Source organism: Triturus cristatus, chromosome 12 (genome assembly GCF_964204655.1).
Source record: "Triturus cristatus chromosome 12, aTriCri1.1, whole genome shotgun sequence".
Lineage (NCBI taxonomy): Eukaryota > Metazoa > Chordata > Amphibia > Caudata > Salamandridae > Triturus > Triturus cristatus.
The window spans coordinates 25,892,762-25,910,132 of NC_140595.1; the positions used below are offsets into that span (position 1 = coordinate 25,892,762).

General features: G+C 46.8%; 1 long non-coding RNA gene across 1 annotated transcript in view; it reads left to right on the forward strand.

The window, feature by feature from the left end:
* Positions 1–7,096: 7,096 nt before the first annotated feature.
* LOC146772268 (uncharacterized) overlaps positions 7,097–17,371 on the forward strand; it is a 56,325-nt gene continuing 46,050 nt past the window's right edge. Inside the window, exon 1 of the long non-coding RNA XR_014972123.1 lies at positions 7,097–7,557. This is a non-coding gene — a long non-coding RNA (uncharacterized LOC146772268). The remainder of the gene's footprint in view (positions 7,558–17,371) is intronic.

The following is a 17,371-nucleotide window of genomic DNA, read 5'->3' on the forward strand; positions in this document are numbered from 1 at the left end:
AGGTAAGGACCTGAAATGGGGGCGCCACAAGTTTCATCTCCTAGCCCCACACTATTTTAGCATTTACTTCTCTCCCCTGGCTCATTTGGTGGAATCCTGTAATATCAAGATCATCTCGTGTGCTGGTGATACCCAACACCTGCGCGCGTACGACGGGGAGCGTGAGAGGGCGAGGGCAGCCTTCGCCACCTGTCTGGTGGCACTGCTAGACTGGCTGAAGACCAATAGACCACAGTGCATCCCTGACAGGACGGAAGTCTTATTATTTGGGTGGATTCCCTTCCTGGTTGGGCTGGGGCCTGGCCCAAGAGTGTTCCCCCGCCACCCCCTCCGACGACGGTGGCCAGAAACCTAGGTGTGTTGTTTGACACCCAGCTCTCATTTGGCGTGCAGGTGTCAGCAGGGGTGAAATCCTGTGTTTGGATTTTTCGCATGTTGAGGACGTTTATTCATTTGGTTTCTCATAGCTTTCCCTGGCGGCCCGAATATGAGGAAGGGTGCACCGTCGCTCTCCTAAAGTGGTCAGTCGTATCCGCCCTCAAGCCACTAGATACACCCAGGAGCGCCCCACTAATGTTGGGTGCCTCAGTCTTCCCGGGTGTCATATTCGGGCCACCGACTTGGCTCTTTCAATCTTGTGACCGGCCGGAATAAAGAATAACTGTATATTTATTATTAAAATTCTTGGAATCTTTCCATAAGAGCAAAATTAACAGAGTGACTTTAACCATTGAAGGTCCTGATGAATGCCCTGGAACCCCTGATGGGGTCCGCTGTTGGGCAGAAACATGTCAACCACGACCACCAAAAGGGTTATACTTGTTAGAAAACCCTAGTCCTCTTTTTAATCCTGCTCCTCTGGACCTACTGAATACAAATATTTTGGCCCTTTGGAAGTAGTTTTAACCTACACAGCACATCATCATTTCTGTCCCTCGCTGACCCTATCTCCATCTGCTCCTCCCACTTAGGGAGTTGCAGCCCACACCACGGACCTCGCAGTGCGGGTGTGAGGAGGGAACCCAATGATGAAGCATGTCACCCTTGGGTGAGTCAGGGTTCTCGTCCTAACAAGGACTCCTCCCAGAGACACAACTTTCATCTCCTCACACACCAACCTACCAGTTCTGAAGGGAAATCCCTGTAGGCACGATACTAAGCCTTTAACCCTTACTTAGAACCTTACTGTACCGGACGTACTTTAGTGTGAATTCAGTCAATTGCAGGGCAAATACGTAACTGGCTATCCCGATCCCAAGAGCCCCAGTGTGAATAATATACTGTTTAATAACAGAGCAGGCACTGCTGCTGCATCGACCAAACAGTTTTTCACCAGAGAGAAGCTTGCACTCCTGCTGTTTCTGCCATACTGTTTTTAATAACAGAGAAGCATGCACTGCTGCTGTTTCTGCCATAGTTTAATAACAGAGAAGCATGCACTGCTGCTGCTTCTACCAAACTGTTTTTCATCAAAGAGAAGCTTGCACTGCTGCTGCTTCTGCCACACTGCTTTTCACCAAAGAGAAGCTTGAACTACTGCTGCTTCTGCCATATTGTTTTTAATAGGAGAGTAGCTTGCGCTGCTGCTGCTTCTGGCATACTGTTTTACATCAGAGAAAATCTTACATTGCTGTTGTTTCTGACATCCTGTTTTTAATAGGAGAGAAGCTTGCACTGCTGCTGCCATACTGTTTTCAATAAGAGAGAAGCTTGCACTGCTGCTGCTTGTGGCATACTGTTTTACATCAGAGAGATGCTTGCACTGCTGCTTCTGCCATTCCGTTTTTCACCAGAGAGAAGCTTACACTGCTGCTGCCAGTTCAGTAATGTGCTGTACTCATCTCTATACTAGAGAAGCTTTCACTGCTGCTGCTACTGTCACATTGTTCTCCATAATAGAGATGCTGGCACTCCTGACATCATACTGTTCTCAATGCGATGCAAGCTTGCACTGCTGACATCACTGTCATGATGTTCTCCATGAGAGAGAAGCTTGCATTGCTGCTGACATCACTGTCATGCTGTTCTCAATGAGACAGTAAGTTGCACTTCTGACACCACTGTCATACTGTTCTACATGTGAGAGTAAGTTGAACTGCTGACACCACTATCATACTGTTCTCCATGAGAGAGAAGCTTGCACTGCCACTGATGGTTCATTACTGCTCTCAACGCAAGAGAAGCTTGCACTGATGCTGCCACTGTCATACTGTTCTTCATGGGAGAGAAGCTTGCACTGATGCTGCGACTGTCATACTGTTCTTCGTGAGAGAGAAGCTTGCACTGCTGTCATACAGTTCTCAAAGGCAAGAGAAGCTTGCAGAGGCACTAACTGACTTTTTAGCGGTTTGAAAAATTTGAGTAATTTGTTTTTACGCAAAATTACCGAAATTACACATAATTACATAAAATGCAAGTCCATAATTTACTGCTATAGTGTAACGTGAAATGTGTCGTCGCATCACATTTTTGAGACAAGGACGCATTTCCTGCTAAAAAAATAACACGAAAATCACAATTGCCACAAATAACTGCACTTCGTTCTTACTGTTCACGTTGATCCTCTGCTCATGTGCTCTAATTTTGCTGCGAGATGCGGCGTAATTACATGACGTAGGTCCAGATTTTCAAGGATGCCAGGCAACGCAGCAGGCAACTGCATGAGAAGGAGAGTATGAAAGCGCCATATTTATAGACATACGGCACGCTCTTCCACTCTCCCTAAAGCAGGTGCAGAATCTGTGTGAGTCTAGTATGGGAGTTGTACCGGAAGGATACCCCTCCAGTACAAAACACCATGCCTGGACAAAGTTTTGAACGTTTCCTACTTTGTATATGCGCTGCACAGTGCATCACACATGCAAAGTCGGAAGTATTTAGCTTTTTAACACCTGCTTAAAAGTGGTGTTATTTTATCGCAAAATAACCCTGTCTACATTTGTTAGCAGATAGGGTTTCACATCAAAAAGCATTGGTGGTAGTTCGGGAACGCTCTTGTACCACCCATGTAACACTGCTGTGCCTTACTTTTAGACAACTTTTCAGCGCAAAACAAGTTTTCTGCAGGAAAGTAAACCAAACAAAAAAGTTAACGTTTTGCGCTGGAAAGGTTTATAAACCTGGCCCGTTGTGTAATGGCGTAATTTCAGGAACTTTGTGTAACAAGCATAAAGCAAAATTTACTAAATTACGCCGGCATAATTTAAATTTCGCCCAGGCCTGGCACTGTTCTCTATGCAAGAGAAGCTTGCTGTACACAGGAATATCACACGGGGACCTTATGTAGTCTTCACCCAAGCTGAGTTCAGGCCCAGCCAGGCACACATTTCAATACAGAGCCCTTATGCACAAAGAGAAAGAGGCGAGCCTGCTGGGAGGGAGGGAGTGACAGAGGACAAGGGAGGGGGAGGGGGGCAGTCAAGGGGACTCGGTCTCTGAATGGGGCAGAGACCCCATTGTGTCTGGTGTGGAGTATCAAGGCCTAGTCTGAATAGAAGGGCCCAACCCCCATCTCCCTTGGCCGCTCTCTGCCCCAGCCTTGCCTGCTTAGCCCTGAACCCCCCACCCCATTTTCTCGACACCACCAGATACAGGATACAAACAATGCAAGTTTGAAAACACTTTGGGGTCTCTGTCCTCTTTTCTCAGTTCTAATCCCCCCAAAAACTAACTTCTTGGAGTAAAAGATACAGCCCTCCGTTTGCAGTGCTGGGCCTTAAGTTATCATCCAGTTATTGTAAAAATATTGTAACAAGCATTGGCATAACGCATAGATCCTGCTTTGCAGGCCTTTGCAAGCGTTTGGCGCAAAATAAAAAAAACACAAAGAAAACTTACCGACACCCAAATGTGGCCATCATATGCTTGCAACAAAAAATGTAAATTAACCAAAAAAAAAGAGGAAATATGGTTCTTATTGGTGCAAGGAAAATTCCTCCTCCTGATGCCGTTTTTTACACTCACGGCAAGAGGAGGCGAGGGTGCGCGGAGGTTCTTCCGCTCCTCCGAAGGTGGTCGTTCAGGATCTTGGAAGAAGGCGATAGGTGGGTGGAAGGGAGTTACTGGGAACCCTGGTTAATTTGAAGGGGAGTGCAGGTGGCGGCGTGCTGCCGCGCACCTATGGGGCTTACCTTATACATGTAGAGCTCTTTATAAGGCTTTCAGTTGGATGTTGTGATTGTGCCACTTCTTACGGGTTAGCTGCTGTTGCGAGGCGCGGTGATGCCCGGCTGTGAGAATATCTGTGTATATTGTATCCATGTATTGTGTTTGGTCTCATATTTTCTGTTCAGTTCTCGATAGTTCAGCTGAAACCTTTTAAAGCAGTGTTAGCACATTACACATCTCACCTTACTCGGGGGTCACCTTCTGACAGACGTGGCTTTGTTGTTACCACGACGGGGTATGGGCCTACAAATCCCAGCATGCAAACTTCTGCTGACTGCAATGGCTGACGTGGCCAGGGCTTTAACTGGGATGGAGAAACTGTGTGTGGGGGGGGGGTCCTCTCAAAGGGGCGTGGCCGAAGCAATAAAGGGCGTGGCTTAAAACACATAAGCTAAAAATCTGGGCTTCGCATAGTGTGCTCCCCGGAGGGTATTTTGCTGCTTCTGTCATTACATCCAGACATATAATACGCAAGTAAACATGGCACCTACAACAAGTCAGGGCTATTGACTTTATCAATGGTTGTTAGTTGCATAAAAAAATTAAGCAACAACTATTGTTGTATATAATATTGAAAATGCTTCAATTCTGAAATGATGAGACTGAAAGAACTATAGGGAGTCTCTCTGAAATCACATCAAAGGCTTTAAGCTGTGGCACTGCTGCAGAGTTAAGGCTGCACACAAAGCACAACTTTCCAGTGTGCTTACCGCTGCCAGGTTCCCACTGATGCTTCCACTGTGATACTGTTCTCATGAGAGAGACGCTTGCACTGCTGCTGCCTTTACCATTCCTTTCTCTATGCGAGAGAAGCTTCCACTGCCACCGACAGTTCATTACTGTTCTCAGCGCGAGACAAGCTTGCATTGGTTTACTGCTCTCAGTGTAAGAGAAGCTTGCACTGATGCCTCCACTGCCTTACTGTTCTTCATGAGAAGCTTGCACTGCTGCTGCCTTTGCCATACTGTTCTCTACTCAAGAGAAACTTACACTGCTGCTGACAGTTCGTTACTTTTCTCAACGCAAGAAAAGCTTGCACTGGGTTACTGCTCTCGGTGTAAGAGAAGCTTGCACTGATGCCTCCACTGCCTTACTGTTCTTCATGAGAGAAAAGCTTGCACTGCTGCTACCTTTGCCATTCTATTTTCTATGCAAGAGAAGCTTGCACTGCCTCTGAAAGAAGTGTAAGTGGGTGCCGGTTTCTGCCACTCCTGCCTTCTTCCAGAAGGTTCCATGGGAGCCTTTCCTATTTCCATAGTCAGGAGAAGTCGATGTAACTTATAGCTTCCTCACACACTGTGGAATGAAATCTAAATTTTTAATAACAGGTAATTCGTTTTTTGAAAGAGGATTTAACAAAACTGTCTTTTCACATGCAATGCTTGTTCTTCGTCAGTTGTGTGTCACACAGCGCCTAGAGGCCAACAGGTCCGCAGAGTGAGAGCCTTAAATAAGTATTCAATTACATTGTTTCAATTGCAAATAAAAAGGAACGCCAGTTAAGTCCTCTTTTTATCTCACTCTTTGCAGGTTTGAAGATGGGTCCAGCAAAGTACGGAAGGCAGAGACAGCCAGGACAAGAAGGGAAAAGAGAAATAAATCCATCAGAATGTGAGCAGAGGAGAAGCCTCTCTTAAAACCTGCTCCTGCGCAGTAAGATCTGTGAATAAGAACAGAAAAAACACATCCAGAAACAGACCAAGAAAAAGCCCTGGTGCCCAGTGTGCAGAGGGATTAATTACTGCCCCCCCCACCCCATCCCCAGGGTGGGGTTTTCTCACCTCTCTTCTACAACTGGGATGCGTCGCCTGTGCCTCGGTGCTGCAACAAAGGTGCTTCCTTGCTGTGTCTGCACTTCACCATCCATCCAAGAGCAAAACAGAGGTGAAGTCAACCACAAAGGTATACTTCAGCCGCCTCCCAATTGTTGCACCCACGCCCTGAAACAAAGACTGAAACGAGATGAATCCCAACCGAATACTTCAGTCACTCCACAACAACTGTACCCTTCCTGGAACCTGAGAGCATGGTCCAACCCAGCTCCACCCGCGCACCGCTGCCAGATCTTTCTATCCCCTACCCCAGGTAAAATGCACACACAGCAGCCCCCAAAACCACCTGGACAAAAGGAAGGCAAAGAGAAGCAGCCGAGCTGCACAGCTGTAGCAGGACCTCAGTCACAGCACTGACCCTCTCTTCTCTCACGCCAGCCACACGTGTGACTGAGTCAAGCCGCAAACCACACAGCGACACTTTACGTGCACCCCCGTGGCTGCACCCGACTCCATGCGAAGTGCAGGACCCTAAAACTCCTGACATGGAGCGTCACAACAGCACTCCATGGAAGCGACTGAACCCACCTGCCAGCCAGGAGAGAAGGAGTCTGACATCCAGCCACACAAGAACACGTCAGCCACATCCCTGAGACAGCATGACTGCACCACCCAGGCCAAGAGCAAAACAGAACCATGGTCCCACCTCACAACAGCACTTCAAGGGCATTCCAGTCACAGGTACACTACCAACAAAGAACAAGGCAGAGCCGAGCTCCAACAACGCGGCAACACTCCGGCAGCCCCCCCGTGACCCTGCCCTCACTGCCAGCTGAGGGTGACCCACAGCAAAGCTCTAACAATGCAGCACAGCACTGGCTGGCCAGGGAGGGCAACCGATGCTGCACTCTAGCCACGAGGCAACAGCTCAAGAGCGAAGACTACCAGTAGTTCCTCAAGGAGAGGAAAGAAGTGGAGATGAATCAGTGAATTAAGCCTGGAAGGACTACATGTATACTATGTGTAAAGTGGGTAATCCTTTTGTTGGATTGTGATGCCCTCACACACCCTTTCAGGTGGCATGACACCTGAAAGGGTGTGTGAGGGCATCACAATCCAACAAAAGGATTACCCACTTTACACATAGTATACATGTAGTCCTTCCAGGCTTAATTCACTGATTCATCTCCACTTCTTTCCTCTCCTTGAGGAACTACTGGTAGTCTTCGTTCTTATAACTTCATTGCCGGGGCACCTTACCAGTTTGGACCTCCCACTCACTCTTTGTGAGCGGAAAAAGCCCCCCCGATCCCTCTCCTTTGGTACCTAACAGCTCAAGAGCATCACTGGGATGAAACCCCTCCCAGACGGAGCAGTGCAGCGACAGGAAAAGCCTGGAAATACTTCTATATGATCCACTGACCCTGCAGGACACCCCCGCAGCACAAACTGAGCCAAGATATAACCCCTCAGCGATGCTTCGGCAGCATCCCAGTGACCACACGCATCGGGCGAGCACGAATGGATCCCAGAGAACACACGAGCCTCGTCTTATACACACAAACACAGGCCTGACCACTTCTGCGACTCCATCTCCTCACCTTTAAAAGTTGGACAGGTAAGACCTCAATGCAATTGCGCTTGTAGTACATAATGGCCGCCATTTTGCATTTTCTGCTTGTGAAATGCAATATTTCCTTTGGAATTGATAAAGTCTGTAACCATAGTAAAAGAACCAGGAAGTAAGAAATGGATTCTCATCACCCCTTTCGGGGCACTAAGAGCTCTACACTAGCTTCATTTTCGCTCACCCGAGAAAGACGTTGGTGTTGCCTCTCTTTGCAAACTCAAAGTAGCGCCTCCTACTGCTAGTTAATCTTTCTTCTGTGCACTCCAAGCTTTTGCAGCCAGGGTAACTGAGCCAGTGCATTAAATCATGTCTACTATCCCAGGACCAACCCCAGCTATACAGAGCGCAGTGCTGCTTGGCCCAGTCATACACCAGTTCAGCACCTGCGAGATAGACTAGCGCTCTGAAGTGCATGAAACATAGCGCTTTACCAAATAACAAAATAAATAGGTACAGAGAACATTTTCATCTAGTTACTCAATGCCCCATTTGGCTGCCTTGAATGGTCCAAGCCCCACTGGGTGCCACTAGAATCCAAAATAAAGACAGCCTAAAGCTTTAAAAACAGCACAGCTGGAAAATTCTGAAGAGTCGAAGCTCGCCCGTGATAGGCAGGTGGTCTGCTGAGTGCTGCCTGGCATTTGAAATAACTGCTCCAGATTTACCTTAACATTTCTGTTGTCTCTAAATTATTTTGTGCGGTACATCTTTGAAACTTCACATTTTTGTGAAACTGGAGGCTTACTTCTAAGAGGCACTTGCGCCTGATGAGTACAGCATAGCACAGCCGCGTATTTACTCCTGTATTCAATTACGACTTTTGTGTAGTGCTGTCTGTGGACAAGGATGTAAGTCTCAGGGAACCTTCTGCAGTAAATATAAAGAAAGGTTATAGAGACAGAAAAAGTGATGGGTGCCAATCTGGACTTTTAAAGGCGATGAAAGAGGTGGGAGTCCTTAAAGGGGGGCGTGGCCAACGAAGCGTACATATTAATCCTTTCCGAAAGGTGTGGCCTACATAAATTAAGGGAGAGGCTTAAAAAATGTAGCCATAATTCTTTGCTTCATACAAGGTGCCTCCTGACAAGCCTTTAAGGGCCTCTCTTTGAGCTTTCTTCTATGGCATCCAGACACCATAAAATAATGGGAAAGTTAGGGGTTCCAAAACTTGCACCCCGCTTTCAAATACACATAGGAATTTTTGGACTCCGGTACAGTGCAAAATTTGACAAATTTACACTAGACTTGAATCAGAATATAAGATTTGATCTCCTTTATCAATATTGATTAGTTTGATAAAACGTGATCAGCTGATTTTTGGGGAGTCCAAAAATGCAGATAAAAAATTATAGATATGTCAATGGGAATACCTCAATCTGGTTTCTTAACCAAAATAGTAATCTAACCTGGGATCTGATTGGCTGTAAAGAGCTTATAATTTGCCTTCACCAGAAAGGTTGAAGTTCATGAAGTGCCCCGGAGTTTGTGAAACCTATACTCAACTTATTTTATTTTTTTATTTATTTTTTGACTAGGGGAGGGCATGTTGGGCTCACCATACCCCCCGACAGGAAGGCCGCGACAAAATATCAGAAGGACGAAAAAATATTTTTTTCTCTAAAAAAAACTGTACCTGGGTGTTTGTTTATATTGCACAGTCAGAAATTAGTTGTCACAAAGTTTCAACAGGCAGGTAGGTCTCTAAATTGACTGAACAGATGTCCTACATATACAAACACACAGACATGGGATGCAGATGTAAGTCTGCAGTACCACTCTCCGCCACTAGATGCCCTCACACAGGCAGGTATTTAACCAATACCATTGTCCGCCACTAGATGTCCTCACGGAAATCATATAGAGTAGAAAGGTTACATTCTCAGCGGCTGCAAACCAATGGGGAAAAATATAAAGGGGTGTCTCGTAAGTGATGCCAACAATGTTACCACTGATGATATCATAAGTAATGTCGCTGTGATTTTATTTGCGATGTCACGTGTGAGGTCACAAGCAGTAAACTGTGGATGTTTCAGGTGCACAGTTCACCGAAACAGTTGATTTTAAGTTATTATTATGTTGTAGATAATAACCAGAATGTCCCTTAAACTGATTTGTTTTAAAGGAATTTGAAAGGTTTTGTTATAACACTGATTAGCAATACTCAAAGTTTGTAAATACTTCAGTCCTGAGGGGGTAAGCAAGAAAGAGATATATGTGAGAGTGAGGGAGAGAAAGAGGGGGCGATGGAGAGAGACAATAGAGAAGTGGAAAAGTGGAGGACACAGAGAAACAGATAAAGTTAGAGAGGCGGGAAGGCAGAAGGAGAGAGAAAGAGGGAGAGAAACCGAGACAGAAGGGGAAAAGAAAGACAGGGAGAGAGAAAAAGGAGTCGAAAGACAGAAAAGTAAAGAAATAAGGACAGAGAGAGAGAAAGAGAGAGGAGACGAGAGGCAGTGAGGGTTTACATTTTTCTGTAGGTGCTGCATGCATCTTTAATCTAATACCCCTACTCTCCGGCCTTGTGGGCTCTGGCAGGGGTCGCGCCTGGCCTTCTACTCCCCGGTGTGCACCCCTCCGCAGCTGCTGTTCGCACACACCCTCTCTGCAGACAAGAGATCCCTGGGAGTCAGTGAGGAGGAAACTGCATCTCCTAGGTCGAGCGTCCAAAACATTAGAGATGACAACCTCACCTTTCCCTGTGTATCCGTAAACAGGGTCTGTGATCCTGTGCATGGGATGCATGGGAGCATGGCTGTCATCCTCATCAGAGACACCCGCATCTCAGGCCCCCCTCTGGCCCCCTCTCAGCATCCTCCATCCTCCTGTTCAGGCACTCGGTCAACCACCCCAACACTGGTGTAGCCCCACAAACAGAAGCCCTCAGCACTTCTCCGCTGCACCTGGGGGGTTCAGCCTCACGCACACACAAGACACAGAGGGTGACCTCTGATTGTAATATCTACGGTATGTGCAGATTGTAATGTGCTATTTATGACCATTGTTGAGTGTGGGGCGGGCCATGACACGCAAGACGTGGAACCTTGAGTGGTGCAAGAGACCACTCCCCTCCCCCCACAGAATTAATAAATAGTATAATAATACTACATGCACCTGCATACATGACTTATGCCATTACATGTAGTGTGTAGGTTTCATTTAGCCAAATGTATTTACCCAAAGCCAGGATGCTACGGGTTACATTTGTGCAGTAAGTTGAAATGACATTGAGGAGAAGCAGTTGTTTGTGTGTGTACAGTGATCGGTACACACAATCCGTGAGGCAGTAAACAATGTTTTCCTCATTTCATTTTTGCTTTAGTATGGTAATAAATTTAAATTTGACCTTTGTACTTTAGTAATAATGTGGGTTAGTACATTTGCTCTAAATAACATTTTTAATGGGTCACATTCACTTTATTGCAATGGTGTAAACATATATGTGCGTAATAGACATGTGTCGTCTAGTACATATTCTGGCACTGGCATAGCCTTGTAGCACTTAAGGCAGAGACTTTCTGTAAGGCCCCAAGGGTTATCACCACTCACTAGTGTAAACTCTGCTTGTGATAGCATGTTTTGCATACTGTTGACTGTTCATACACTCGGACAGGTGGTTGTTTCTTATTCCTTGAGCCGGGGTGTATGGTTTTGGTGTCTCAAGGTTGAGGCTGAAGGGCTTGCCAGTTTCTGTGGCATCTTTAGCTGGACAACAAGCTCAGTCGCCGCCTGCGTGGTGAATCTAGGCCTGGCAGGATGTGTTTTAGGAGTTCTACCCTAAGTGTAATTTTAGTTGCGTTTGTATGGCGATTCATATCTCTGACGAGTCACCAATGGGCAGTATGCTACATTGTCGCGAAGTGCTTGGTTGGGATGGGGTAGACATGTAGCGTGCCGCAGGGAAGTGATCAGACTGGTCCTTTCTTGGGTCACAGTGCGTAATACCGTCATGGTGGTAAGCGGCGTGAGGAACACAGCACAAGTGTTCGACGTTAATCCGCTGTAGGGTATTCTGCAGGTCTACACAGAATAATATACCCTACTTGAGCAATCAGTACCACAGGGGCCTCATCGTCTGCTCTCGTTCAGGTTAAATAGTTCGGATTTTAGCATCAACACATCAAAGTTGATTTACTCCTTTTCTCTCCTCCAATCAAAGGATCTCTTTCCAACGCACTCCCCTCCTCGCCCGTCGCGCTCCATGGGCTCCTGGCACCTTCCACTCAACAATGTTTGTGTCTTTAAATGACTGTTGGCAAAATATTTCTGAAGTTTGTAATTGTACAAGGTGGGTTTACCGTGCCCATGTGTTACGCTTGCGGCCTCCACAGCTGATGAAGAGGCCACTTCTGTGCCTCCCCCCACACAGAGCCCTGTAGTGACGCATCTTTCCCTTCTCCCAAGGAGATACCTCTTTCTGCACCCCCACCTTCATCTTCCTTCCCTCTCGGCTTTGCACCACGGTTTATCCATTTTTTTCTTTTATAATTTATATACTTCATATGTAACATGAGAAAAAGGATACCTAACTTATTATGCGTTACCCCACACATTAATGCTGCCAGACCCCTCCTCTCTTTGATGAACTATCAGTTCTCATTTCCCAATGTCTGGTGGATGCCGGTATCCAAAGTCCTGTCTCTGGCACTGCTATGTCAGTAGCAGGCCCCAGACCACACTCTGAGGCTTCAAAACATGTTACTGGAATGTTTTTTATGAAGCGCGACCCGCCCACAAGCGCAGTGGCGGGAGGCACATTTGGTAGGACTGACCCAGGGTTTCTGGATGAACGTTGTGCAGTCCAGCCACTAGACGGGGGTCTCTTTCTCACTCCGTATTTCCTGTTTTAATTCTTGGGACATGACGTCAGAGCCTGGGTGGCAGACTGAATCAGTATGAAAGCTCGACTCGTCTTGGGCTCGAGAGAGTCCAGAGGATCTCGAGCTGAGCCAGAATCCGCATCCGGCCCTTTCAGTGACATGCCCACCTCTAGCGAGCCGCGTGCCAAATGTTGGAGACAGGCCCAGTGCTAGCTGCATGCCCAGCATTACACGGATGTCCAGTGTTACTCTCATACTTACCTGTTGGCCCCGCCCACTGTTTCCCACGTGCAGAACAGATGCCCTGCGTGACCCACGTGCTCAGGGCCGGCTTGAGCACTGGTGGCGCCCTGTGCAACAATCTTTGTTGGCGCCCCCAACGACCACGAACTCGGAGTCGAAAAAGAAACACCATAGTTGGGAGTTTTCTTTGATAATAAGAATCGATTTCTTGCCAAATTAACCCAATAAGCAACATTAATCAATGTTCTAATGTATACTTTGCAGTGTGCATGCAGTTCTGTGATGAAAGTTAATAGCTCACTATTGAATATTAGGACCCTAAGTTCAAAATTGCAAGTAACAAAAGGATGTCTCTTTTAAAAGCAGTAACCTGCTGATCTGTTTACATTATATGCACTCTGTAATCTACTTGGTACTGCACTAACTTCACATAAGTCAAAACCTCAACTATACAAAAGACTGATCTCTCTCCAGGAAGATAATTAATCACACCAGTTATCGTGACATTTTTGTGAGGCCTGGTAATTGCCAGGTAAAGAAACACTGCAGCAGGTGCTTCAAAAACAAGCCAGCACCCGGTGCGGTGGCACCAGTCGCACCACCCTAGAGCCGGCCCTGCACGTGCCCAGAGGTATACAGTCGTCCTGCGTCTGACCCACGTGCCCAGAGGTCCACAGACGCCCTGCCTGACCCTCGTGCCCAGGGTCCACAGACGCTCTGCGTGCGTGACCCTCGTGCCCTGCATCAGAAGCTCGGTGTTACCCACCGGATGGAGTGGAGCGTGCCCGGCCAGTGCGGCTAATTGCATTTCATTGATTAGGATAAACTGAGCTGGCCATTCCTCCTGAGAAGTCTCGAGCCGGTCCGGTGACGTCGTGCTGTGGCGCGCGGAGCAAGTGTCACGCAGAAGGCACGTCGCCGACGAGGGGGCGGTGCCTGCTGGGCGTCAGACCGAGGAGCCCAGGCCCTCCGGGAAATCTAGGGATGTCGTGACAGTCTGGTGCCTCCGAAAGGGCGCAGCAGCTGGGGTTAGACCAGAGTCGAGTCAGCTGTGCGTCTAGGAGCACAAGAGACATGACTGACCCTCCTCCTGTCCTACCGTCCTCCTGTGGCACCCCACAGCCGTTATCTGCCCCCCCCCCATGGCCTTAGGGTGGTTTTTAGACAGCGCTAAGCAGGCTTGCCTTTGAGGCAGAGCTCGGAATGGCATTCCAGCAATCCAGGTATCCCCTACGGCACAGCACATAGCGCCCAGATACCTGCAAGGTGAACGTTTGCGCTTTACAAATGTTTGTTACGTGCTTTACTTACTTAATTTTAGTGCCGGTACTCTCCCATTAGAAGTATTGCAGCTCTGCTGAGAAGTGCACGCAGTCACTCCTCCAAATCAAAGTAGTGCTGGTACTCAGTACCTGCCCATTTAAAGCACTGCGTATAGGTCTAGTGGGGTATGTGAAATTACATGTCCCAGCATGCACGGTGCAAATACCACTGCTGACATACACTACCATGACATGGGTCCAGTGGGCGGCTGAGGTAAACGCAGGGCTTTAAGTGGAATGAAAAAACTGGGGGGGTCCTCTTAAAGGGGGTGGCCAATGTAATTAAAGGCGTGGCTTAAAAACACCTAAACTAGAAATCTGTGCTTAGCATAGTGTGCCGCCCGACTGGTATTTTTCTGCTTCTATCATTGCATCCTGATGTATAACAGGTAACATTACACATACAACAAGCCAGGGCTATTGGCTTTGCCAATGGTTGTTAGTTGCATAGTTGTTAAGTTTGAGCAGTGATACTGCTGCGGAGTTAAGATTATTTTTTTCACCTTGAGGGTAAAGGTAAAGATGGAGAGCCCGATAGAGACCCGTCCCAGCACCTGCTTTTTAGAGCTGAGCACCGGCAGGACCCGGCCAACTTAAAGCCCTGGTCATACAGGTGACATGTTGGTCAGCGCAGGGATTCACTCTTATGCTAACTAAGCATTGCTATTCATAGACTCACTTTCTATTTTTTATAAACGTCCTTTACAGGGAGAACATATAATAAGTGATATGTTTGGTTAAGTATGAAACATGTACAAGTAATCGTTACATAGATACACAAATGGTACAGTCAGATTAAAACTCCATTGGGTCGGTGGCCGTAACAAGAATCGGACATCGTTACGTTAATATCTCCTCGCTAACAGTCTCCATTCAAAGCCACACATATCACTGAGGTCCGGCGTTATCCAGAACCTCAGCGGCGGCCTTCATGGGAACTTGACACACGCTCAATAGCACACCGCCAACTTTATACTGATGGGTCTGAATTCTGACGCTGGACTCCGTTTTGCGCCATTATTCACTGTTTCCGACTTGAAGCCCGCAAGCCCTTGGGGGAGCATATCTTCGCTTTCTCAAAGCTGTCCACGTTACCCCTCCTAGACTTAGGGAGAGCCCGACCGAGCTGGAAACCTCTGCATTAGTGATTCTACGCCTAAAAACCTCTGCATAAGTGCTTCTACACAGGCACGATTAACAAAGATTTTGCTGTGATACAGGCACGATTAACAAAGATTTTGCTGTGATTTACTCTTGTGGTATTTCTGTCTTATTACCTTTTGGATGTTTCGAGTAAGCCAGGAGCTCAACAATAAGACACAACCGTCGCAGTAACATCTTCTGTGGTGGTCCCACAGTTCTAGGAGACCTGAAGCCCAGCCACAAAGCCGCACTTGTGAACTTCTTGAGCTATTAGAGACAGACCATTCACTTTGATGCCTTCGATTGGGGCTACTTGCAAAAAGCGAACTAGCCGCGAACTACCCTACAACACTTGACTAAGTGCTTTTATTCAAAGGCGATGGGAATTGTCTGACAATCATCAGCAAACTCTCCACCACTCAGCCTTCTCAAAACACCTCCATGCCACCTCCTCAATTTCATGTCCTAAATCACACCATCTCTGAGGGATTTACGCTCATCGTAGTTAAACTTGTGTTAAAAATGTCTATGTCAGGTTTAAGATGCAAAAACAACAGTTGATGGACAGAATGCAGAACAATGTCATACATTCACCCCAGTACAGAGATCTGGGCCTAAATCCATCGTTTGTTGCTCACCATGCCATTCCAGTTTGAACCCAGACATATGCAAATCAGTCTTGACCCTGTGCCTCATGGGAACAGTCCAGCCCAAACTGCCAAGCCAGGTCCTCCCTGGACTGGAACCAAGCATCCTAGGACCGGTTTCGGGGTTTCACCCCTCTTCAGTCAGGATAGCTTGATTCCAGTGGCATGGAGAGCACGGGACTCTCATCTGAGCATGCCCGTCCCACTCGGGGTGACAAATGCAAAAACAACAGTTGATGGACAGAATGCAGGACAATGTCATACATTCACCCCAGTACAGAGATCTGGGCCTAAATCCATCGTTTTTTTGCTCACCATGCCATTCCAGTTTGAACCCAGCCATATGCAAATCAGTCTTGACAGTCCAGCCCGAACTGCCAAGCCAGGTCCTCCCTGGTCAGGTTTAAGAAACATGCTTTCTACGCCTTTTTATCCTCAAATGCTTGGTATAGGTATCCAGTCTTTTCTTTGGAGAGCATTTTGTTACCCTCATGGCTAAGTTTGCACTCTATAAATTTAAGGAGTGAAAAAGTTATAGCAAAAACTACTAAAATCCATTATTCCATTGAAGTTCATCCTAGTGCCATTCCATTCCATTGTTTTTAACTTTGGTGTTCAAAATGAAATTGTTTGCAAGAATAAATTGATAATCCAGATTGACAGAAACCGAATTGGCACAATTTTACCACCGTAAAATGCGGCAAAGGCACACTGCACCATGGAATATGGAATGTACTTAAATGCAGATTTTGAGTTTGTGAGAGTTTGTGAGTCGATCTGTACTGCAATAGGTGAACTCCCAAAAAGATATGATGTGTTCGCACACCCCTAGCGGGCATGATTATTGGGCTATTAACCCAAAGCCTGTGGTTTATCTGGTGAAAAAAAACATATACTCCACTCCAAGCCCCGATGGCCATGTGCGGTCAACTCCACCAGCTGTGGCTACAGTAATGGCTCGTGCCTTCCTTCTTCCACTGACCCCCCCACCCCGGAAGGTTTAAGTTGAGAAGACAGGGAGGGCACTATGCTTGAACATTTCCACCTAAACATCTCAAGCTTCCCATTTTTGTCTAGTTTAGATTCACACATCTGCTCACTTTGGTAAAGGATTTTGATTAAACAGGCTGACATTTTTATCCTAGACTTGTTTTGTGCCACCTGGTTGTGGCAGCGTCCTCACTTAGGGTCTGATTACAACTTCAGGCGCTATTTATCGCACCTGGTAAATAACGATACCATGGGGTTTGTTATTTATCGCGTGTGACAAATAGCACCCGTTATGAGTTTCTGGGGAATAACATGCAGGTTTTTGTTGTTTAACGCACCAAAATCCATATGATAGGGTAAATACCATATGCTTTTCCCCATTAACAAACTCTAACGATTGTTGAGTTATTTAATACATCTAATAATTATCGGGTTTGTTAAAATGAAACCAAACTCATAATTCCAACCTATGAGTAAACAGGCGTTCATTCATGGGTCAGAATTTAAGGAGCAACTCGGAAGCAGGGCCATAGTGTATTATGCGAGTGCCTGGAAGACAGGTAAGACGCAGTCTACTAGAGTCTAGGCCTGATGGTGTCAGGTCTGTGCCCCAAATCCTCTGACGAGGTATGGAAAAAGT